General features: G+C 34.7%; 1 protein-coding gene across 9 annotated transcripts in view; it reads left to right on the forward strand.

Annotated features, from left to right (window-relative positions):
• The window catches only part of LOC131507636 (cytochrome c oxidase subunit 7B2, mitochondrial), a 160990-nt gene that overhangs the window by 59413 nt on the left and 74795 nt on the right, over window positions 1-26782 (forward strand). For all 9 annotated transcript variants that reach the window (XM_058722702.1, XM_058722694.1, XM_058722695.1 and 6 more), the window contains one exon: window positions 1056-1111. The gene's annotated coding sequence lies outside the window, so the exon portion shown is untranslated. The remainder of the gene's footprint in view (window positions 1-1055; window positions 1112-26782) is intronic.

Raw genomic sequence — 26782 nt, forward strand, 5'->3', positions numbered from 1 at the left:
TTGGTTCGTGTCATATGTTCCCTCTTACCAAACAAGGCTTCCTTTGTCTTGGTCAACAGTAATTGTTTCTTTCACTCCAAAGATCAAGAGGGAGTAACGTAGGTAAAAGTGGTCACCCGACTCCAAACGTACTTCTTTCTGGAGGGTTCTTTCCTTCATAGTCTTATCTCTTTTCGTCCTGTGTTCCTTTTTTTTTTTTTTTTTTAATTTTTTTAATGTTTGTTTGTTTTCCAGAGGGGGCAGGCAGAGAGAGGGTGGACAGAGGATCCAAAGTGGGCTCTGTACTGACAGCAGAGAGCCCAGTGTGGGGCTCAAACCCATGAACTTGTGAAATTATGACCTGGGCTGAAGTCAGATGCTTAACCTAGTGAGTCACCCAGACACCCCAGTCCTGTGTTGTTTTTTTTCTTCCATCCCCTCCATATACTCAAAAATTATATTAAAATCTACTTCTGGGTAGGTAGGACTTCCCATCATTCACATATACTTTGATCCAAAGTAATAAATAAATTTATCTTTTGTCTCCAGGTATATTTTTACTTTAAATCCATACTTTTTTTCTAGAATGAAAAATTTGGTATTGTCAATAGGATTTGAAATATTAGAATTCTGATGAATTTCATGTAGGGTGCAAACAGTAGATAGGTCCATTCATGTTTCCTTGAACTCAGCATTTGTGGTAACAACCTTCTCTTCATTCATACTCTGTTAGCCTTGGCCAGAACTCTTCCAGTTTAGGCACAGGTAGATGATGAGTCAGGGAGGCAGCTGGTAAAAAAAGGGGGTGATCTCAACTACATGGGTTGAGAAAAGTTTACAACTCTCTCTACTACATTGGAAGACCGGTAGCTATGTCCTCTTTCTTTCACAAACTTTGTGATTCAACTTTAAGTTGTGTCTTAAAGCTTATTTAATCAGATGTCATTTGTATAAAAATGTTTACTATTGATAGAGTAGTAAATGGTGATTTTCTCTGGGTAACATAGCCCAAACTTACTTTTTGCCTTTTTCTATTTTCTTGAAGCCTCACACTGATTTTCTAATTGTATTTTTAGGAGTCTGAATCTTGAACTTCCTGAGAAGAGTGTCTGGGCTTCAACGTTCTTACCAGGTAATGAGAAAATATGGAAAAGTCCCATGCTGCCCAGATTAGAATTTCGCTGTATGTCAATTTTAGATGACCTCTTTTTTTGTGGTGGGAAGGGGGAAACTAGATGGGGATTTTGTAAAAAATAAAGTGGGCAGTGAAACCATTTTTAAACTTTTATGAACTCTTAAGCAGTTTGTTGACTATTGAGAACCTGCATAACCACAGAAAGAATAAGAGACAGATGCCAATCTAACTAGACAAATGTTTCCAAAATAAGATGTTTCGTATCAGCAGAAAATGTTTTTCTTGGTAGACTAACTTGATAGTCTTAACAACACAAACATTTTGGATGTAAAAAAAAAAATGTGTGTGTTGCCAGAAAACATTTTCAAGAGATAAGCACTTGTTGCAAGTACTACATGCCTAGAAAAAATCTCATTTTGGCCAACTGAGACCACCATGTGTTTTAAAATATGTCATCCGTCATTTCAGTGTTAAGAGCGCCCCCTGGTGTGGTTATGTAATTATAGATTCATGAGAAATTTATACATTATTTTTTAAAACTCTGTTCGCTATTAGATGGTGCTGGTCCTTTTTTTATACTAGCTAGGTTGATTTGGTCAGTATGGTGTGTAACTGTCTAGAAATATGCATTTGATTTTTTTCTTGCCCTAATTTATGGTTATATCTGGAGTCAGTGGTCAGTTTGAAAGTAGAATTTGGAAATATCTAGTCCCTAAACTTCTTCATCTCAAGATAATGACAAGTAATATATCATTTAGTAAGTGTGAAATTATATAGTGAGATAAATTTTTACATACTAATCAAATTCTTTGCTGGTAATAACTTTGTTAAGTGGAAAATTGCTATGAGCAGTTTCTTTTTGGTAAACTCATGGGTATTTTAATACTTAAACATGAAAATTCAGACATATATTTTGTTTTTGAAATGTAAATCATGTGAAAGATAATCTAGGTTTTAATATTCCCTTAAAATCCAACAGCTCCCCAATAGCTACAGAACTTGCAAATATAAACATAGTATTTCATCCATGAATCATATATAGAGCTCTCATCTATCCCTTGAAATCACTCCCACCAGCACAAACTCTTACTCAAAATTGACCACAAAAAACTCATTTTTTTGTTACATTTAATTTTTAGTCTTTTGGGAATAGTTAAACCATCCTTGCAAACTGAAAGTGTGTATAATCTTTTAAATTACATTTCTGTAAATTTGATAGTTGCAGTTATATTTTCTCCTATTGTCTCTTCTCCAGACTAAATTATCTTGATTGTTTTAACCATTTCTCACAGGTTCTGTGTTCTAAACTTGATCATGTCCAGGGCTGTAGTACGAGCTTTTTGCAGGAGACTGCTTTTGCTCTTATTTTATTCTGTATGTTCCTTTTCCCTCTTTGATTTAATTCTGAAGCCATAACCTCAGCACCGTATTTATGTTAAGTCCTGGCTTTTTGAAAGGATATCTTCTAAAATGTAGAATAAAAAAAATCAGAGCAATCTGCTGTATACCACAGTTGATCTGTACTTGAATCCTTGTTCTGATATTTACTAGCATCGTGACCTTGGACAAGTCACTGACCCTCTCAGAGCCTCAGTCTCATCTCCTGTAAAAGAGAAATGCAAATCACTACTTCCCAAGATGCCGTTAATCCATCTTTTATGTTGATATCTATTTAAGACTTATTTATGCCAGATATGGGACTGGGTGCCTCGTAAGCATTTATTTCTCACAGTAATCCTGTGAACTAGTTGCTATTATGTCTATATTATTAATGAAACTTAGAGAGGCTAGGAAATTCTAATTCAGATCTTTTTGACTTAAAAGTGAGCTTACAACCACTATGCTATGCATTTGTTTTAATCACACTCATTTTTGCTAATTTGTTGATTTCATTGTCCTTAAGGTCAAATAGTCTCCCAAAGCATAAACGCAGAGGAGAGAAATCTTTTGAAAAACAAGAGATGGATTCTTTAATATGGATGCTCTTCTTGTCTGGAAGCCAGAATTACTTTGGGCATTATTCATTCTTCTATACATTTTTTTTTTCAAACCAGAGAATGCATTAAGAGATTCCCTGTTATTAGCATGGTTGAGCTGGTAACAGCAGTGACAAGGCCTATTGGGTTAGTGAACCTTAAGGCACCTTTAATGCATAATATAAAGGCAGGATAATAGAATGCTAATTTTAGAAACTGTTGCATGCTTCCAGTGCACCACTTGTGTTGGTTTTCTCTGGACCTGGAACTGTAATCTATTCCTATGTGCCTTGCTATTCTATTTAGGTATGGATTGGCTTTGTGAAGCCTGCATCATTTTCCTTATGGTATAATAGTTTTTACCTGATATTTTAGATAACAGATTTTATTTTTAATTGCTACAGAGGCCAGTTTAATAAGTTTCTTATTTCCTTTTTTTTTAATTTTATTTTTTTATTATTTTTTAATATATGAAATTTATTGTCAAATTAGTTTCCATACAACACTCAGTGCTCATCCCAAAAGATGCCCTCTTCAATACCCATCACCTACCCTCCCCTCCCTCCCACCCCCCATCAACCTTCAGTTTGTTCTCAGTTTTTAAGAGTCTCTTAGTGAAATAAGCCATACAGAGAAAGACAGATACCATATGTTTTCACTCTTATGTGGATCCTGAGAAACTTAACAGAAACCCATAGGGGAGGGGAAGGAAAAAAAAAAAAAGGAGGTTAGAGTGAGAGAGAAAGCCAAAGCATAAGAGTCTCATTTCCGTAATAAGTTGTTTTGAAGGCTCCTAAGTAACTCACTATGGAAACATGGTATTGATCAAGACTGTGTTTTGTTTAATAATATCTGGTGTTTTATATTATTCCCTTAGCCTTTGAGATTTACTTTAGAAAGTAGGCTGTTTATCCATGATTCAAGAGCACATTGTCAGGTTTCTCAGTGGCTGAATGACTGTTTTCTTGGTGAGGTGGTCTCAAGTTGTGCTTGTGTCAGATGTATAGACATTAATATGAACAGGTGTTTATATTATTATTATGTCTTAGCCCAAACATATGCTATCTTTAGGAAAATTGGCTCAGTCATCATTATTGAATTAGTGAATGAGTGAAGAAATGGAAGTTGTCTTATTTTTCTACCCTCATTTCTGCCCTACCTCTATACTTGTTTTTCCTGCCTGCCCTCCACCCCTTGCCATGAACACATGCACACACAGCATTTGGTGAATGTGTTTTTGACTTTGACTTGTTTAATGTCTTTAGAATCAGTATCCTTTTTTTTTTTCCCAATTCTTCTGGCATTGTTTTGAGATGGGCTTTCATATTTTTCACTTGAACAATTAGAATAGTCCTTTAACTGAATTCCCTCTTTCCAGTATTATCTGTTTCCAGTAAAGTGTCTTCAGTAGAATCAGGATAACTTTCCTAAAGCATGAAACTAGTATCAGCTTAAAATGGTTTAGTGTCTCATTGTGTAAAAACACCCCTCGTTTCTTGCATACCTCTCTTCTAATTTCTCTCACTACCATTGTCCTCACCCTTTGAATTCTGTGCTTTGCACCACTAAAAAAATAATTGCAAATCCCAGAATACTTTTTACTTGTCTTGCCTTCCTGGGCCTTTATGCACTAATACTCTATGCCAGCAGTCCCTTCTGCACGTCAATTGGCGAGCTTCACTTTCTCCTTCTGTAGCAGTTCTTCTCTGACTAAACTCCTACTCCACATGCACAGATCCATTTTGAGTTAAGTGCCTCTTCAGTGGACCACTGCATGACCCTGTGCTCGCTACTGATATTGAAAAGTTCATTTTAATTAAAGTTGGCAGCCTGAAGACAATTATTACATAATTTTACTCAATGTATCACAGTGCCAGATAAATAGAAGGTGCTCAGGAAAACTTTATTTATTTCTTTATTTATTATTTAATGTTTTTATTTATTTTTGAGACAGAGACAGAGCATGAGCGGGGAAGGGGCAGAGAGAGAGAGAGACACAGAATCTGAAGCAGGCTCCAGGCTCTGAGCTGTCAGTGCAGAGCCCGATGCGGGGCTCAAACTCACAGACTGTGAGATCATGACCTGAGCTGAAGTCGGACGCTTAACCAACTGAGCACCCAGGTACCCCAGGAAAACTTTATTTATGAAGCCCATGAAGAGCTGAATGAAAAATAGAAAGACATTATGTTAGGATTCCCTTGAAACTTATGCCTCAGTAGGGCTTTAAAGCTTCTAAATCAAAATGCTTGACTCCTGTCCTCCATTACTGGACAGGATGGAGAAGCAGCCATCAGTTGATTTCATGTGCTCTCTCTTTTATTTACATTGACTCCCTCCTGGCACCCATATACTCATCAATACCCCTCTGACAGAGGTTTCCTGTGACTTACTCAATATTTTTTCTCCTCTCTCTCTTACTTACGGAGTTCCAGTATTGCAGGCAAACAAAGGCAAAAAAGAAGAAAAAAAAATACAAGCCCCCCCTCTTCTCATCCTTTTTGGTGTTTTGAGGAACAATCTCCTGTAATTCTGTCTAGTGAAATATAACCAAAAATCTGATGATATAATCTGGAAAGGTTTTGCTTTCTTGATACAGATGTTGCTTTGTCCCCCTTCTGGCCCATTCTTTCTTTCTCATTCACGAAAGATACACATGATGACAGGAAGTGGAGCAGCCACCTTGTAACCTTAAGACCAGGAGTATTATTGATATTTTTAGACATGGCATCCTTGAACTTCCAAAACTATACCAGTAATGTTCTTCCTATAGAATTCTCATTGCATGAGAAAAATCCACCATGCTGCATCAGCCATTGTTATTTAGATTTTCTGTTGTAGCCACTGACTCAGTTCTCTAACTGGTACTTATTAGCACTGCAGTTAAAATAAATGCATAGAGCCTTTAGGGACACCTGGCTGGCTCAGTCAGTAGAGCATGTGACTCTTCATATGCTGGTTGTGAGTTCGAGCTTCACGTTGAGTATAAAGTTTACGAAAAGAAAAAAAAAAAAAGTAAATACATTGGAATTTTCTCACCTTTCCACCTATATTTCATGTTTATCAGCTCCACAATTGTGTAGTTAGACCTGTCACCATGTGCTACCCGAAATACTGAGGATTGGAATACTGTTCCTATGCAGATGGCTTACAGTCTTATTGGGGGCACAGAAGCAAAATTAGTTACGATATATAATACAGTATAAGATAGAATATATAATATGGTAAGCGCCATAGTAGTTTATATAGAAAATCCTAAGGGTAGACAGAAAAGAGTATTTGAAATTTGCTAAAGTTCTCCTGAGAATATTAAAGTTTTGGAGATTGGAGAAATGAATCTGTCATCTGGGATTTTAGGCACCCTGGACAGGACTTAATCCTTGTGCCTTTTCAGTGACACAGTATAGGTGTCACTTACTTTTATGTGTCAGCCTTGCTGCCTCATACTAATAATTAAAATGAACACAGTCTAAGAGACCACAGACAGAATCCACACTTTGAACTGTTGACAGGCTATCTTTGGAAAATCAAATTGGTGAAAAGCAATCTGTGGAGAAGGAGAGGCAAGAAATGACACAGGAAGCTGCCAAGGATTGTATTGACACACAGACTGAAGCAGTAAGCCAAGAGCTGTAACAAGGAAGGCAGTAAACAAGAAACTGAAGCTCAAAGGCAAGAGTTAGTTAATGGAGAGAGACATCAAAACATCAGACAGCCGACAGCCTGGAACAAACTCACAATAAGGGAGGGCCAGGGAACAGGCCTCCTCAAGAGAACACAAAAATAGTCTGTTCTACTCTGGGACTCTCGGCAAATTCTGTGAGGAAAGCCAGAAGCAGACCATAATAAGGGCACTATTTATAAAATCACAGAGATTCAAAGGAGTTAAAATGAGAAAATGGTCTTAAAATAAAGCATAAAAATTATAATCAGTAGATGTTTTGAAAAAGAAGTGCTCAAGAACCTGAGTCAAAAAAGAAAGTCCAGGGACATTGGCATTGATTTCAGGGTTTGATCTTGAGGGTTGGTTTTTTTTTTTTTTTTTTTTTGGTGCAGATTTTGAAATGAAAAAAAGCTGCAGGAAAGGGAAAATCAATGTGGAATAAAATGTCTGGGATTGAGCCAAATCCAAATGCCATTTAGAATTCTCATGTCTTAGGATAAGCTACAGAAAGATATTTGAGTACATTATCATTTCTTCTAACTGTGACACACAGGATTTTCCCAGAAGATGAATGAGAGGAATGCTGCCAATGATCCAGGTTTAAATAATAAGGACTGACCCTCTCCAGTCTCCCACACACTTGAGAGAAGCTATAAATACCAGTAAGGCATCTAGACATGTTTGTGCCATCACAAAATACTCCATAATTTTACTCTACCCAGGATTAATGGACCACATTGTGCTTTGATGCATGACCACAGGGTCTGATAGAGAATTAAATACTTTTCAGTGACACAAGTCCAGTCTTTCTGAAAAAACAAAGAACAACTAACATAGATAACAAGTATTTTGGCTTCTGTGACCATGCTCCATCTGTACTCTTCATCTAATAAGGAATAATAACTACTTCAGCTAATGAAATTTGACAGTGGTTTTCTGAAATAGATATATACTCATATCCATATCCATATCCATGTCTATATCTATCTGTATGCATTTTATATATCTGATATATGAAATAGATCACCTAAAATATTACAGATGTTCTAAATTATTTTCAGTGTAAGACATATAAGTAATTTATTCATGATGTTTTTTTGTTGTTGTTTTTACTTTGAAAGTGTTGCCTCTGAGGCCACATAAGTATTTGGCATGATTTCAAGTGCTATAGAATAGGGATGAACCTAAACACCTTTTGATTCTCCTTCAAAATTTGATGCTTATCTAGAACATATAAATTCACCTGAATGTTTCTTGAAACTATTTTGCTTATGGTGGGGATGCTGCTTGCTTCATCTCAGAAACAGTAGTATATTTTCAAAGAATATATTGTTTCCTAAATTTATGTTCTAGGCATCTAGGATTCAGTAAATACTCATGCTCACCTCGTCCATGTCTCTTCTTTGTTTACAGTTATTTCAGGTTTTCAGCCTCAGTCTTTTGAAGTGTAATAGTTCTGATTTTTTCTTTATTCGTTTGTAAATCTGTTTTATAGTTCATTATTTTTATTGTCCTTTTTTAAATCCTACCTTGCTCTTTGGTGTTTCTGAATTGTGGCAACAAACAACATGAGATAGTATAAGAACACGTAAAGCAGAAATGTTACAAAAATCCCTTCATGGATATTTGTCATTACTTTTCTAAGAGCCTCATCTCATCCTGATGATGAATCCTGTTCCAAAATTATGTACTCCTGATTTTTATAAACAAATGTATGATTATAGTGGGCCATTAATATTTAATGAATATGAATGGAAGATTGCATTACATTTCCACAAGAGATCAGGGGACTATAATAATCAAGAATTACTTATGAATTTGCAAAGGAGTTGGATTTAAGGAGTTTTTTTGTTTTAGCTTTCCAGTATCCTCCTTAGATTATCAATACAGGAAGAGATTGTTTTTTTGTTTTTTTTTTTTCCTGCTAACAGTTTTCATCTATAAAAAAGGGTAATTGTTTCATTAATTTATATCTTACACTTGCATGTTTGGGCTGGATCTTATTTTTATGTTACACATGCTCCCCTACGTGAGTCTGATGCACACTAGTTTATGTGGACATTCTAAAATATTCAAGAAAATGATGCAGAGTGACACTTTTTGTAATGAGATGATACTTCAGAAATATGTTTAAGGTTCTGTGTTGACTTCAAATTAGATACAATTGCAAAGTATGTGCTATGGACTGTTTTCCCCCAAATTCAGTTGTTGCAACCCCAACTTCTAATGTGAAGGTATTAGAAGATGGAGGTTTGGGGAGGTAAAGTTTAGATGAGGCCATGAGAGTGGAAGGAACCTTCATAATGGGATTAGCATCAGAAGTATAAGAATTATTGGTGCACCTGGGTGGCCCAGTTGGTTAAGCGTCAGACTCTTGATTTCAGGCTGAAGTCATGATCTCATGGTTTCTGAGATCTAGCCTCACATCAGTTTCTGAGCTGACAGTGCGGAGCCTGCTTGGGGTTCTCTTTCCCTCTCTCTCTGCCCCTCCCCTGTTTGCTCTCGCTCACTCTCTCTCTGTCTCTCAAGATAAAGAAACATTTAAGAAGTAGAAGAATTGTAAGTATAATTAGTATAAGGAGAGGAAGAGACCAGAACTCTATGTGAGGACACAAGGAGTTAGGACATACTGCAAGCCAGGGAGAGGGCTCTTACCAGGAGCCAAATTTGCAAGCAGTTTGATCTTGGACTTCCAGTCTCTAGAGCTGTGAGAAATAAATTTCCATTGTTTATGCCACCCAGTCAGTGGCATTTTGTTATAGCAGCCTGAGAAGATTAATACACTATTAATTGGAAGCCAGGAACAATTTATAAAATTTCGTATTTTTTTCTAACTAATTAAGGTTGACTACTAATACTAAACTCACAGCTGCCTTCAAGTATCAATAAAGAATGGTAACTAAATAACCCTTGGTGGGCATTACTGAAAAGGTAATCTCTTAGGAAATAGAATGTTTGGAAAATATTATGTGGATATTTTCTATACCTAAATTGCATATAGAAAAACTTGGTTAGACAGAATGCCTAGATGACAGCATTCTAATTTAATTGTATCTTTGATAAAAGTCCAGCTGAATGTTTTTTGTGGCTCTGTTGTTGTTGAAAATTTTCTTTAATATTGTCCTTACCTTCTCCCTCTGATACAGTGATAGCCAGATCTTTCTTTGCATTTGGAAACTTCTGTGAAGCATATTTCTCATTCTGTAGTATAGAGGGATAAAGATGAAGAAGTATAAGCATTTGTTTGTAATGGAACTTTGTAATATCAGCTTTTGTGGGTGTGATTTGCTATGTTACTAATGGAATACACGATATTCTAGCTATCTGAAGGTTCCAATTATGATTTTATTGAAAAAAAAGACTGTTTCAAATCTTAGTTGTTAAAAGTATTTTCAGTAGTTGAGTTTGTAATGAAGACATTAACACTTATAGTAGCCATTAGTCTGGACAAAGAATACAAAAGAAGGGCGCTTGGGTGGCTCAGTCAGTTGAGCATCTGACTCTTGATTTTGACTCAGGTCATGATCCCTGGATCATGGGATCGACCCCTGCATTGGGTTCCATGCTGAATGGAGAGCCTGCTTAGAATTCATTCTCTCTCTCTCTCTACCCCGCCTCTCCATTCCTCCCTCCCTCCCCCTTCTTCTCCCTTCCCTGCTCACTCCCTCTCTCTTAAAAAAAAATGTAAAAGAGGGTTTAGGAAGTTGACATAGTCTAAAATAAAGTATTTAAAGCTTTATCTTGATTCTGCATACTACTTTTTAAAATTAATGTAGATCTAAACAGAGTTCTATCTATAGTTTATGTTCTCTATATATTGCTACGCAGTACTAAGTACTTATTCTCTGCTAGAGGTATACACCTATACAATCTCGTATGTTTTATATAACTTCATTTCTATAACAGACTCGTAAAGTTAGTATGTTGGTGAAATTAACATGTGCTGCGCAATTAACATATGTTAATATTTACAGCAATATTAAATCTATTTTAGTATCAAGCCAAATGTATTTTCTGTTATTTTTGTTAGTTAAAACTGTTCTAAAACTGGAGGAAATAGAACAAAAACTTAATTGGACTCTCTCAGAATTGAAATGTGTAAGACTGTCAGAAGAAGCATTTTAAGATGTTTTACAATCAAGTAGAGAAGTGAGTTAGGTAAATACAAATTAATTCTTTAAAATGGCAGTCAGTAGTTATAAAACACTTTCTGTATACTCTTTTTAAAACATTTTTTATTGTGGTTTTATGTATATACACATACATACTTATATGTATTTAATATATGCATATAAATATACATGTATGTGTGTTTAATATACATAAATATGTGTATGTATATTAAATATGTGTGTATATATGCATGTATATTAAAACATCCCATATTTAAGTGTACAATTTGGTGGCATTAATTACATTCACAGTGTTATGCAATCATCACCACTATTTTTCAAACATTTTCATCACTCAAAAGAGAAACTCTGTACACCTTAAGCACTAACTGCCCATTTTCCCCTCCACTAAGACCCTGGTAATCTCTAATCTACTTTGCGTCTCTACGAATTTGCCTATTCTAAATATTGCATGTAAGTAAAGTCTTATAATATTTGTTCTTTTGTGTCTCGCCTATTTCACTTGGCATGCTGTCTTTGAGGGTCAACCATGTTCTTGTGACCGAATAATACTCCATTGTATGTATGTATTGCATTTTGTTTATTCACTGCTGATGGACACTTGGATTGTTTCCACCTTATTATTATTTTTAAGGTATCTGCATTTCTTGAACTAAGACCTTTTCATTTCTTAAAGGTCTAAGTCCCAGATCATTGTGAAGATCTTTAGGTCCTCTTTCTTTTGGAAACCCGGGCCTGAAGTGAAGTCAACATGTTAAAATGAACTTGTATCTCAACTAAATATTGTTGTACCTAAATGTGAAGTGAGTTAAATTATTGTCTAATTGACATGAAAAAGTATATAGACATTTACTTAATTAATTCATTTTAATTGTGCCGTTTTCGTGCTTTAGAGTCAAAATATTTGGTTTTCACACCTCACACATTTTCAAAGATTTGATAAAGTTTATGCCCTAGATATAAATGTACTGGGTTAGTAGCTGGATTTTAAGAAGCTATGTCCTGGGCAGTCAGCTTCTTCAGTGAAAGCCTTTTTTTTTACTTCTTCTCAATCACTAACAGCACTAGCCATGCTTACTATCCCAAAGTGCAGGTATCAAACTATTCTTCCACTTTCCAGAGGTCTGCTTTCTTAGTGTGAGTGAATGTGTGTGTGATGTGTCTGTGTATCTCAAACCAGTTACCGGGTATTTACTTATTTGGAAAGTAGCCTATTTTCATCATAGGATGTTTACAAACTAAACTAGAGGAACATTTGATATGCTAACTTTGCTATTATAAACAGTGTTGCAACAAGTAACCTTCTGTGTACAGTTGTGTCTGTGTGCAAGTATACTTAAGGTAAAAATATGTATGTTTATAATTTTGATAGATGTTTCCACATTTCATCTATTTAAGTTACACTGTCACACACATTGCCACCAGCAATATGTGAGAACACCCGTTTCCTTATACCATTCTCGTTAACACAGTGATTTATTAAATTTTTGAGTCTTTACCAATCTATTAGGGAAGAATTTTTTTCAATATACTTATGAATTTTATTCGTTTTATTATGGTTAAGAAATTTTTCATGTTTAAGAACCGCTTGTATTTCTATTTTTATAAGTTAGCAGTTTATATACTTGGCCAATTTTTCTTTTGAGGGATTTTTTTCAAAGAATTTGGACACTGGCATATTGTTTGTGATATTAGCTGCCATTATTTTTCTCAGATTACTTGTATTTTGATTTTATTCCTCCAGGATTTTGTCAGTCAAATTTTTTTTAAATTAAATCATTCAGCATTCTTGTTGCACACTCCTTTTTTCTTATGTTGTTGTTATCTATAAGTATGTATACACACTGTAATATTACACAACCATAAAAAGGGATGTTATTGTGCCCTTTGTGACGACGTGGGTAGACCTATTGGGTATGATGCTAAGTGAAATAAGTCATACTGAGAATGATAAATACCATATGATTTCACTCATGTGGAAGCTAAAGAAACAAAATGAATAAACAAACAAAAAGGAGAATCAGACCTGTAAATACAGAGAACAGACTGATAGTTGCCAAAGGGGAGAGGACGCAGGATGGGCAAATGGGTGAAGGGGATTGGGAGATACAGGCTTCCAGCTGTAGAATGAATAAATCACAGGAATAAAGGTGTAGCATATGAAATATTGTCAGTGATATAGTAATAACAATGTATGGTAAGAGATGGCAGCTGCACTTGTGCTGAGCATAGTGTAATGTATAGAGAAGTTGAATCACTGTGTTGTACACCTGAAACTAATGACTATACTCAAATAAAATTTAAAAAAATGAATTATCTACACGGACTGATGCTTCTCATCATTCACTGACTCTTTCATCCCTTTTCATTTCATTTCTTCTCTCAGAACTATTAAGTCCACATGATTATAAAGTGACATAATAGTCTAAGTCATTCATTCCCATCAGTTTTTCCCTGTGTTCATCTTCCTTGCCTGATTCGTGATTTGATACGTTTTATTGCCTCTTCTTTCTTAAAAACCTTCCACTAGGTTTAGTGACACTGAGTTTCTGGGTCTTACTTCTGAGTCTTTATTTCATAAATGAAGTTAAAAAAATACATGATTTTTAGGAGCTTCCAGTTTGATTCTACTGCTCCTATATTTACTCTTTTGTATTGTTGTCTGCTATTATGCTTTCTACTTTAAGAATTTGCCTACCACTGCTCACAGGAAAGTGGAAGCCATATGTTAAGAATGGTGGAAAATTTTCAGCCAAACCTCCTAAATTTCTGTGGAGCAGATTCCCTCCCCTCTTCTACACTCTTACTAGGCTTTACATGAGCAAGAAATAAACATTTATCATGTTAAGCCACTTAAATGTTGAGTTTTTTATGGTACAACAGCTATAATTGCCTTGACTAATACAATTGCCCTTTGAACATTTCCCTTTAAAGGTGTCTTGGAACTTCGAACTCATTATGTCTAGAATATATTTTCTTATATTCTGCTAAACATGATGTCTGGAAAGGAAAAAACTCTAACATTTCTTGTCTACTACTGCTTTGCCCAACAAATGTGTAAAGTTTTTCCCCACACTAACCAATTCTCCAACATCACCGTTGGGTCCTGCAATTCAGTTTAATTTCAACACTTACTAAAGTTAGCGCAGACCCCACAGGTTAAGAGCTTAGTCCCAGAAGATGCCTCCGTCCCGCAACTTCAGAAGCCCATTGCCAATAACAGGTTCCCAGGTTACTCACAACTTCTGTCCAACTTGGCTACAAATCAGAGGTTCCTAGATATCCTTGTGTTTGATAATTTGATAGAGTGGCTGGTAGAACAACCCAGGAAAACAGTTTACTTATTACTGACAATTTATTATTATGAAGCATATTTTAAAGAATATAAATGAAGGGCCAGATAAAGAGATGCGTAGCGTGAGCTCTGGAAGGGTTCCAAGTGCCAGGAGTGTTGTCTCTGTGAAGTTGGGCTGTGCCATCCTCTGAGCCCTTTTGTGTTGACCAGCCTGGAAGGTCTCTGAACCCTGTATTTTTGGGATTTTTATGGAGGTTTCCATCACCTGGAAATTCCAGGGGATTTAGGAGCTTTGTATTAGATCACTCAGATCACTTGGGACCTTGTAAGTATTTCGGGAGCTCTTCCTAGATTAAAGACCGAATATTAACCAGAATCAGGGACAGATATAGATATAGATATACAGATATGTAGTTATAGATATATAGATATCTGATCTATATAATATATAATTTCATACCTGATCTTCCTCCTCTTCCTTCATCCTAGCAATGAATAAAGTATACTACAAGACGCTGAGACTAAAAAAAAAAAATTAGTCATTTGATTATTTATCTCACCCAATTGCTTCCCATTTCTAGAAAATTTTCTGTACATAAATTGTTCCTCTTCTCTCCGTTTTCATAGCATCTTTTCTATTTCAGGCTCTCATTATCTCTTGATAGGACAATTATTTTAACTTTCTAACCAAGTTCCCCATGTCATGTCATGTCATATCATGCCATTTCTTCTCCAGGCTCTTTGCTTGCAACTGATTAATACTCCTAACTTGTTTCTGATACACCATTACCTTTTACCCAAATTGCATGTAATGAAGTTCAAATTTTTTATCTTTGATCTGCCTTTTAACTTAATTTTGCTGTCTTATTTCATATGTCTTCCCTGTATGGTATAATAGATTGTGTGAACTAAAATACTCTTTGTTTTCTCACCTCCTTTTGTTCTCTTTATTTGGAACATCTTGCTTCTCCATCTTAGAATATCTGAATTTTCTCTAACTTCAGGTCTGGCTCTAATATTATTTCATCCACAAAGCTTTTCTGGTCTCCTTGTTTTGTAATTTCTTCCTCTTCTAAAGGATGGAGTATCATTTATAACACATTGCTATTATAGTTATTCTATGTCCTTCACTACAAAAAAGAGCTTCATGGTGACATTCTTTCATAAAACTATTACTAATTGAATTTTACCTGAAAGTTTTGCATATGGAAATAAAGGTCTCAGAATTTTTTGCAAAAGAATAAAGTGGCTGCAGCTCAGGTAGAAAATAGATCTTGTATGGATTTTTAAGTAGATTATTCATAGACAACATAAGATATACTTACTCTACAATCACCAAATGATGGTTGTGAAATGAGAGACTATTACTTTATAATGTTCAGCTAAACTGAATCATGGTTCTTGATACATTTTTCAATTTATTCATTAAAATAATTTTTTTAATGTTTATTTTTGAAAGAGAGAGAGAGAGAGAGAGAGACAGAGTGTGAGCAGGGGAGGGACAGAGAGAGAAAGGGAGACACAGAATCCAAAGCAGGCTTCAGGCTCCGAGTTGTCCACACAGAGCCAGACGTGGGGCTCAAACTCGCGGACCACGAGATCGTGACCTGAGCTGAAGTCTGATGCTTAACTGACTGAGCCATCCAGGCGCCCCGTACATTTTTCAATTTAAAACAAGATTAGTCTTGGCGATATGGCACACACCATGAAAAATATTTGTATTCTCTTTAAAGGGAGAAAAAGTAGTAAAAAAAAAATGATCCTTTGTTACTCATGGAATGCTGTATGCATTTTTATATGCAGGAAGACAGTAATCTGACGCACATGCTTAGAACACTGCCGTTGTCTTCAGAGTTTAGGCTATCATTTGAGAAAGGAGTAATAGCTCAGATAAAAGAATATGGACATACCATTACAAAAGTATTGAGAAGAGTGAACATACATAAATATGTTTTTCCTTTATGTGTGGAGAATTAATGATACTTCTCTGATGTCTATCTGTGTAAGACCTCTCTTGTGTTTTTATAATTGCCTTTCTTGATTCCCTATCTCCACTGGCATTCCTCTGTACTCATACTCATATTAGACTTGGAGTTAAATATATATTTGCAAATTATATGGTGTTACTCCGAGTATGTGTGTGTTCATGTGTTTTTAGTTTATGTAAATCATTTTTTTTTTTTTTTTTTTTTTTTTTTTTTTTTTTATAATTTATTTTTGGGACAGAGAGAGACAGAGCATGAACGGGGGAGGGGCAGAGAGAGAGGGAGACACAGAGTCGGAAACAGGCTCCAGGCTCCGAGCCATCGGCCCAGAGCCTGACGCGGGGCTCAAACTCACGGACCGCGAGATCATGACCTGGCTGAAGTCGGACGCTTAACCGACTGCGCCACCCAGGCGCCCCTATGTAAATCATTTTGAATCATCTGTTTAATAGTTTTGCTACTCAACACTTTTTTATTTTGATTTATTAATTCTACTGTGTGTCTAATTTTATTCTCACTGTTGCCTTGAGTTCTGTCTCATGCATATGCCACATTTTACTTATTTTATCTTCTATGATTGACACTTAGTATTACCTGATGAGGATTTTGCAGGTCTCATGCGCATATGATTTCAGTAAGTACTTACTGATTGCTCTGTGGAATGGCCGAATCAGTTTATAAGCCTAGCAGCAACGCCTGGCAGCTTAAACCCTTATACTCTAATATTTGGTACTGTCCAACTTTCTGATTTTTGTCATTTTGAAAACTGCTAATTTTAACTTTTGTTACTTTTGTAGTGAATATGAACCTCTTTTTCTTAAATACTACCTTTGCCCACCTTTCCTTTGTGGTTTCCTTTCTTCCATGTTGATTTTCAGGTGTTCATTGTGTACGCTCATATTAATACTTCGTTAATTGCAACATCGCAAACATTCCTACCTAGTCTTGAATCTTTTAACTTTGCTTATGGTATTCTTCATTAAATGGAAATTCTCTACATTTTGTCAAATTCATTAGTTTTTTGCTTATGTGTTAAATTTAACAAAGTATAATTTATATAGAGTAAAATGCATCCATGTTAAGTATACAGTTTGATGAGTTTTGATATGAATACACTTGGGTGCTCATCCCCACAATCAAAATATAGAAAATTTACATCACCCCAAAAAGTCCCTGGTGCCTTTCAGTCAATTTCTGCCTTTGGTCCCAAACTCAGACAAGTAGTGATCTGTTTTCTGTCATCAAAGGTTACTTGTGTTTCTTGTAAAATGTCATCTAAATGGGATCATGCCATGTGTACCTTGTGTGTTTGGCTTCTTTTATCAGCAAAATGTTTTGAAAGAAAGGAAGAAATGTGTGTGTGTGTGTGTGTGTGTGTGTGTGTACACATAAATAAGTATGCAAGCACATATACATATGTATATATACATACACAGATATATATATACATACACAGATATATATATATTATACATATATGTACAGTTTATATGTCTTGCTATATAACTGAGTTAGTATTTGGTATCATTTCTCTTCAATCCTCCAGACTTCCTTTAACATCTCCTTTAGTGTGTATCCGCAACTAACAACTGATTTTTTTTAAAGGTATTGTATTTCAACGTCCTTTGACAAAGTACAACATCCATTCATGATAAAAACCCTCAACAAGTAGGTTTATTTTTTTTCAATATATGAAGTTTATTGTCAAATTGGTTTCCATACAACACCCAGTGCTCATCCCAAAAGGTGCCCTCCTCAATACCCATCACCCACTCTCCCCTCCCTCCCACCCCCCATCAACCCTCAGTTTGTTCTCAGTTTTTAAGAGTCTCTTATCAACAAGTAGGTTTAGAGGGAACATACCTCAACATAATAAAGGCTGTGTATGAAAAACCCACAGCTAGTATCATCCTCAGTGGGGAAAAAAAAAAACTTTTCCTTTCCAGTCAGGAAAAAGACGTGGATGTCCACTATCATTACTTTCATTTAACATAGTACTGGAAGTTTTAGCCACAGCAGCCAGACAACAAAAATAAATAAAAGGTATCCATTTCAATAAGGAAGAAGTAAAATTTTCACTATTTGCAGGTGGCATGATATTATATATCCAAAACCTGAAAGACCCCACCAAAAAGCTCCTAGAACTGAAACATGAATCCAGTAAAGTCCCAGGATACAAAATCAATGTGCAACAATTTGTTGCATGTCTATACACCAATAATGAAGCAGCAGAAAGAGAAATCAAGGAATCAACTCCATTTAAAATTGCACCAAAAACAATAAGATACCTAAGAATAAGCCCAAAGAGGTGAAAGACCTGTGCTCTGAAAACTATAAAACACTGATGACAGAAATTGAAGACAACAAGAAAGTGGAAAGATATTCCCATGATCATGGATTGGAAGAGTAAATATTGTTAAAATGTCTGTACTACCCAAAGCAATCTACACATTTAATTCCGTCATTATCAAAATACCAACAGCATTTTTTCACAGAGCTACAACAACAATCCTAAAACTCGTATAAAACCACAAAAGACTCCAAATAGCCAAGGCAGCCTTGAAAAAGCAAAGCAAAGCTGGAGGCATCACAATTCTGGGCTTTACCTTACAGGTTTATATTATAAACCTGTGGTGATCAGATCACCGCAGCGATCTGTGGTACTGGCACAGAAATAGACACATAAATCAATAGAAGAGAATAGAAAACCCAGAAATGAACCCACAACTATATGGCCAGTTGATCTTTGACAAAGCAGGAAAGAATATCCAGTGAGGAAAAGACAGTGACTTCAACAAAAGGTGTTGTGAAAACTGGACAGCAACATGCAAAAAGATGAAAATGAACCATATTCTTACACCATACATAAAAATAAATTCAAAATGGATTAAAGACCTAAATATGAGAACTGAAACCATAAAAATCCTAGAGGAGAACACAGGCAGTAATATCTTTCACATCAGCAGTAGCAATTTCTTTCTAGATGTTTCCTGAGGCAAGGGGAACAAAAGCAAAAATAAACTATTGGGACTTCATCAAATTAAAAGGTTCTGCACAGCAAAGGAAAAGTCAACAAAACTAAAAGGCAGTCTATGGAATGAGAGAAGATATTTGCAAATGACGTTTTTGATAAATGGTTAGTATCCAAAATAAGGAGTGTATATAACTCAACACCCAAAAAATGAGTAACCCTATTAAAAATGGGCAGAGGACATGAATAGACATTTTTCCAGTGAAGACACACATGTGGCCAACAGACACTTGAAAAGATGCCCAACATCACTCATCATCATGGATGTACAGATCAAAACTATAATGAGATATCACCTCACACTTGTCAGAATGGCTAAAAACAACAGAAGAAACAACAGATGTTGGCAAGGATGTGGAGAAAAGGTATCCCTATTGCACTGTAGGTAGGAATGCAAAGTGGTGTAGCCACTGTGGAAAACAGTATGGAGGTTCCTCAAAACATTAAAAATAGAACTACCCTATGACCCAGAGTCGTACCACTAGGTATTTACCCAAAGAATACAAAAATACAAATTCAAAGGGATACATGCACCCTGATGCTTATAGCAGCATTATCTATAATAGCCAAATTATGGAAACAGTCCAAGTGTCCATCAATTGGTGAATAAAGAAGAAGTGGTATATATATACAATGGAATATTTTTTTTTTAATTTTTTTTTTTTAATGTTTTTTTTAATTTATTTTTGGGACAGAGAGAGACAGAGCATGAACGGGGGAGGGGCAGAGAGTGAGGGAGACACAGAATCGGAAACAGGCTCCAGGCTCCGAGCCATCAGCCCAGAGCCTGACGCGGGGCTCGAACTCACGGACCGCGAGATCGTGACCTGGCTGAAGTCGGACGCTTAACCAACTGCGCCACCCAGGCGCCCCTATACAATGGAATATTATTCAGCAATAAAAAAGTGAAATCTTGCCATTTATAGTGACATAGATGGAGCTAGAGAGTATTATGCAAAAGTGAAGTAAGTCAGTGAGAGAAAGACACATTCCATATTAAATTTGTGGAATTTATGAAACAAAACAAGCATAGAGGAAAAAAAAGAGAGTCTTGAGAGAGAGGCAAACCAAAAATTTTTAAAATTTTTTTTAAATGTTTTATTTATTTTTGAGACAGAGATAGAACATGAGCAGGGAAGGGGCAGAGACAGAGGGAGACACAGAATCCGAAGCAGGCTCCAGGCTCTGAGCTGTCAGCACAGAGCCTGACGCGGGGCTCAAACTCACGAACTGCAGAAGTCGGACGCTTAACCGACTGAGCTACCCAGGCACCCCGAAACAGAGTCTTAATTATGGAGAACAAACTGATGGTTACCAGAGAAGAGGTATGTGGGGGGGTGGTCAATAAAATAGATGATGGGGATTAAGGAGTGCACCTGCTGTGATGAGCACTGGGTGTTGTATGGAAGTATTGAATCACTGTGATGTACACCTGAAGCTGATATTACACTGTATGTTAACTAACTGGAATTTAAATAAAAACTTTAAAAAGTATCAATTTTGAAAGGTAGTGTCACTGGATATAGATTAATTTTTAGGTGAGCTTTTTTCTCCTGTACTTTGTGCCATGCTGTTGTCTTCTGTCCTCCACTGTTTGTGTTATAAAATCCATTATTGAATCATTGTTAACATCTATGTAATGTCATTCCAGAGATTTCTCTTTATCTGTAGCTTTCAGAAGTTGACTATAAAGTATAGGAGTATGATTTTCTTTGTGTTTATCCTACTTGATATTTGTAAAACTTCTTGGATCTGTAAGTTAATATTTCTGTTTTTCTTTTTTTTTCTTCTTCGTACTAAATTTGGGAACAGTACAGCCCTTATTTTTTGAAATATTTTTTTCTTTCACTACTACTGCTGGGACTCTTGTGACATGTACATTGAATCATTTGGTGTTACCCCACAAGTCTTTGAGCTTTTATTCATTTTTATTCGGTATTTTTTCTCTCTATTCTTCAAATTTTATTTTCACATTTCTGTATTTCTTTTTCTTTCATCTTAAAATTGATGTTAATCCCATATAGTAAATTTTACATTTTGGTTGTACTTTTCAGATCCAGAATTTTTTTTTCTTTTCAAGTTTTTATTTAAATTCCAGTTAGTAAACATATAGGGTAATAATTAGTTTTAGGTGTAGAATTTAGTGATTCACCACTCCTATACGACGCCCAGTGCTCATCACAGGTGCCCTCATTTAATACTCATCATTTATTTAACCCATCCCCCACAGATCAAAAGTTTCTGTTTCATTCTTTGTTATGATTTCTGTTTCTCTGATGAGATTCCCTATCTGTTCCTTCATTGAACTCTGTTTTCCTTTAAGTTTTAAATAACTCTCTTTAATTTTTTTAACATACTTCTAGCTTCTTTGAATTCTTTGCCTGGTATATCCAGAATTGGTACCTAATCAGAGTCCTATTTTATTATTTCATGAATAGGCATCACAGTTTTTCTGCTTTCATTTTTATTTTGTGCTTGCTTAGTAATTTTCAGTGGAAAAGTGGACATCATAAGTAATACGCTTTAACAACTCAGAAACTCGTATTTGCTTTTGATGATGATGACAATTGATGATTATGATGATAATGATGATTTTGTTTTTCTCCTTATAAATTAACTTGTCTGGACTCAAACTGTGAAATCTGTTTCTCCTGCACTATTCAACAGCTGATAGTTTAGTAAGATTTTTTTTCAGCTCCCAGCTGCTGTTACCCTCTCCTCCTCCTCTTCTCTCCTCTTCCTTCTTCCTCTTTTGTGTAGCCTCTCAGACATCTTATATCCTGCAGTTTAGCAGTTAATCAGGTATTTTATGTGAAGAGTTTATACTCAGATTCTGAGGCTCATGAAGGGTGTTTATTCATTTATTGACATGAATTTTATTTTTCTTTTTTATGTTCTTATTACTGTGCATTACATTAGTTGGTTTCCAAATGTAAAACCAGTTCCTCATTCTGAGGTAATATCTATTTACATATGATTTATTTTCCTTTCTCTACATTTTTGGATTCAATTGACTAATATATTATTAGCATTTTAATGTTGATTTTTATGTATTTTTTTACCCTAATAAGGTCTTACTGTGGTTTTGGTTTCAAGGTAATGTGGGGCTCAAAGAATGAGTTGTGATTAATTCTATCTTCTGTGTAAAAAATAAAATCATAATTGGTATTATTTCTTTCATATGTGTTTGGTAAAATTTTCAGTAAAGCAGTTTGGCTTAGAGCAGTCTTTGTGGAAAGGTTTTAAGTTAGAAATGCAACTTCTCTAGTATATGTAGCTGTGGCTACTTAGTTTTACTGTCTCTTCTTGAATCAGTTTTGGTAATATGTGTTTCTTAGGAAATATTTCCATTTTACCTAACTTGTTGAATTTATTAGTATAAACTTATTAATATTCCTTATTCTTTTAATATCTGTACACTTGTATAGTGTTGCCTCACTTATGTTACTGTTATTAATAGTTTGCGTCTTCTTTTTCATTAGCCAGTCTAGTTGGAAGTTTTACAATGTAATGTTACTGATTTTTTCAGTTAATCAGCTTTGGTTTCATTAATTTTGTCTTTTATTTTTTTATTTTATTTATTCCTACCCTGATTTTTTTTTTTTTATTTCTATGCATCCAGTTACTTTGGGCTTAATTAGCAATTATTTTTGACTTCTTAAAATACATCCTTAGGTTATTGATTTTATACCTTATGAGTTATAATTTTTGTCTAATCTGCTTTAGGTATATCTGAAAAATTTTGACATGTCATTTTTTTAACTTGTGATTTTGGTTTAACCCTGTAGTGTATCACTGATTTTCAAATATCTTTTTGCTGTAATTTTTAAGTAAATTGTTTAGTTTTAGTCATAGAATATAATGTTTGTGATGTGAGCCCTTTAAATTTACTATGACTAGTTCACATGGTTCAATGTATGATTTGTCTCATTGAATGATTGGGTGGAATGTTCCATAAATGTCAATTAAGTAAGATTGACTAATATAGTATTTTATATCCTTAATGATATTTTGTTTATTTAGTCTGACACTTGCTGGGTCAATGATAACTATATGTTTAACTTTCTAAGAATATGCCAAATGTTTTCTGAAGTGGCTACATCATTTTGAATTCTTACACTCAATGAGTAAGAGTTACTATTGTTTTATATTTTCACCAGATTCTTATTATCGAGATTTGTTCATTTAATTTTAGCCATTCTAACAGTTACATAGCAATACCTTACTGTGTTCTAAATTTATATTTTTCTAATGCCTACGGATGTTGAGACTTTTTTCTGTGCTGATATACTACCCGTATATTGATGTTGGTGAAATATCTGTTCAGATCTGTTGCTGCTGTTGCTGTTCCTTCTTCTTCTTCTTCTTCTTCTTCTTCTTCTACTTCTTCTTTCTTTCTTTTTTTTTTTTTTTTTTAGATTTTTGGTATTGAGGAGTTTTTTTTTCTTTATTTTTATTGAGTTTTAAGAGGTTTTAGTATATTCTGCCTACAAGTGTTAATTAGCTACCTGATTCACAAATACCGTCTTCTAGTCTGTAACTGGTTTTTTCATCTTATTAACAACATCCTTTGTAAAAACAAGTTTAAGACTTTAATTAAGTCCTAATTACCAAGTTTTTTCTTCTTGTTTTGTATCTTGCTTTTAGTGTCATATAAAAACACTTATTACCAAACCTGAAGTCTTAAAAGATTTTTTCTTTTACATGTTTTTTCTAGAAATTTTATTTTTACACTTTGCACTTATATGATCTATTATGAATTAATTTTTGAATAAAGTATGAGCTGTATGTTGAGGTTCATTTTTAGAAAATGTTCAGCTGTTGCAGCAATAATTGTTGAAAAGACTATGCTGATTTTATTCATTTGCTTTTGCACCTTTATCAGAAATCCATTGACTCTATTCATCTGGGTTTACTTCTAGGCTGTATCTGTCTTTCTTCCAGTACCACCCTGTCCTAATTTCTTTAGTTTTATAGTAAGTTTTGAAATGGGGAGTGTGAGTCTTCTAACCTTGTTCTTCTTCAAGAATGTTTGGTTAGCCTATTTTTTTGTCTTTATATGTAAATTAGTATTAACTTGGCAAAATCCATAAAAATACTTGCTGTGATTTTGGTTGTGATTGCATTGACTTTGTAGATCAATTTTGGTAGAACTTATATATATTAAGTTTTATATATTGAGTCTTTCAATCCATGTACATAGTATACTTCTCCATTTTTTAGATCTTCTTTGATAGTTTTCATTAGTATTTTGGAGTTTTCAGTTACAGATTGTGATGGTTAATTTGTTAATTTGACTAGGCCATGGTATTCAAAATACTTGATCAAACACCAGTCTGAATGTCACCGTGAAAGATATTTTATAGATAATATTAATATTTAAATCATTAGACTTTGATAAAAGCAGACTGTTCTCCATGGTGTGTGTGGGCTTCATTTAACCAATTTAAGTCCTTAAGAGAAAAAGGACTGAGGTTCCCAAGGAAGAGGAAAATATGTCTTTAGACTGCCTTCAGAGTTGAGCTGCAACATCAGATCTTGTCTGGATCTGCAGACTGCCAGATCTGCACATTTTGGACTTGCCAGCCTCTAAAAACAAGTGAGCTGGTTACTTAAAATCAATCAGTCAATGTCCTCTCTCTCTCTCTCTCTCTCTCTCTCTCTCTCTCTCTCTCCCTCTCTCTATGTGTGTTTGTATATAAAGAACAACCCTTGAGCAACATGGGTTTGAACTGTGTGGGTCCATTTTATACATGGATATTTTTCAATAAATGCAGAACAGCACTGCAAATATATTTTCTCTTCCTTGTGATTTTGTTAATAGCATTATACTTACTCTTGCTTACTTTATTATAAGAATATAGTGTATAATACACATAAAACGAAATACGTGGTAATTGACTATCGGTAAAGCTTCTGGTTAATAGTAGGCTATTACTAGTTAAATTTTGAGGGAGTCAAAAGTTATACATAGAGTTTCAACTGTGTGGGGGGCCAGTGACCTTAACCCATGTGTTGTTCAATGCTCCACTTTATACACACACACACACACACACACACACACACACACACACACATTCTGTTAGTTATGTTTCTCTGGAAAACATGGCTAATACACAGATCTTACATATATTTGCTTAATTTATATGTAAATATTTTTGGTGCTATTGGAATTGGGATTTTCTTTTAAACTTTCAGTTGTTCATTAATGCTATATAGGTACTCAGTTCACTTTTGTATGTTGACCTTTACCCTGCAATCTTGAAATCACTGAATAGGACCTTTCTTTTTAGATTCTCTGGGGCTTTCTCCATAGATACCCATGTTATTTATGAATTGAGGTAGTTTCATTTCTTCCTTTCTAATCTGTCTGCCTTTTATTATTCTTGGCATTTTGCATTGGCTAGAGTTTCCAGTAAAACATGGAAAAGGAGTGGTGAGAGAAGGTATGTTTTTGTCTTTTTGCTGATTTTAAGGGGAAAAAATTCAGCCTCATCATTTTCTATGATGTTAACTGCAAGTTTTTTGTATATTTCTTTTATTGAATTAAAGAAAATCCCTTCTATTCCTAGTTTGGTGAGTCTCATTTGTTTGATTTTATCAAGAATGAATATCGAATTTGGTTGAGTGTTTTTTGGTATCTATTGAGATGATCATATGTTTTCCCTTAATTTAGTAACATGATGAATTATAGTGATGGATATTTAATGTTAAATCAGCCTTGAATTCGTACAATGAACTTCATTTAGTTGTAATATATTAACTATTGTATGTATTGCTGGAATGGAAATTTGTTGATCATTTTTGCATCTGTTTATGAGGAATATTGGTCTATGAATTTATTTTCTTGAAATATCTTTGTCTTGTTTTGGTTGTTAGAATAATTCTGGTCTCATAGATTGAATTGGAAAGTGTTCCATCTTATTTTCGGGAAGAGATTGCATGTAATTATTAGTTCTTCCTTAAATGTGTGGTAGAATCTGCCAGTGGAAATTTCTGGGTCTGAGTTTTCTTTTTGGAAGACTTTTTTCTTATAAATTTAATTCTTTTAGTAGGTATAGGATTATTCAGGTTATCTGTTTTTTAGTATTATTGTCTTGTGTATGTCTGTGGTATCAGTAATGATGCCCCTCTTTTCATTCCTGATACTGGTAATTTGTGCCTTCTGTTTTTCTTTGTGAGTCTTGCTATACATTTGTTAGTTTTACTGATTTTCCAAAGAACCTGTGTTTGGTTAATTTTTCTTTATTTTTCCTGTTCTCATTTTATTGATTTCTGCTCACATCTTTGTACTTTCCTTTCTTTGGCTGGTTTTATATTTAATTTGCTCCTCTTTAGTTCTTAGGGTGAAGCTTAGGTCTAATTTTACATCTTTTTAAATAGAAGCATTTAAGCTAAAATTTCCCTCTAATCATTTCTTTTAACTGAATCCCACATATTTTCATATTATATTTTTATTATGTTTTGGTTCATCATTTTAGAAATTTCCCTTGTGAATTCCTTTTTGGTTTATGAGTTTAGAATGTGTTTAATTTCTAAATATTTGAGGATTTTCAATATATCTTTCTGTTATTAATTCCTTTATGG

The sequence above is a fragment of the Neofelis nebulosa genome, chromosome 3 (genome assembly GCF_028018385.1).
Source record: "Neofelis nebulosa isolate mNeoNeb1 chromosome 3, mNeoNeb1.pri, whole genome shotgun sequence".
Lineage (NCBI taxonomy): Eukaryota > Metazoa > Chordata > Mammalia > Carnivora > Felidae > Neofelis > Neofelis nebulosa.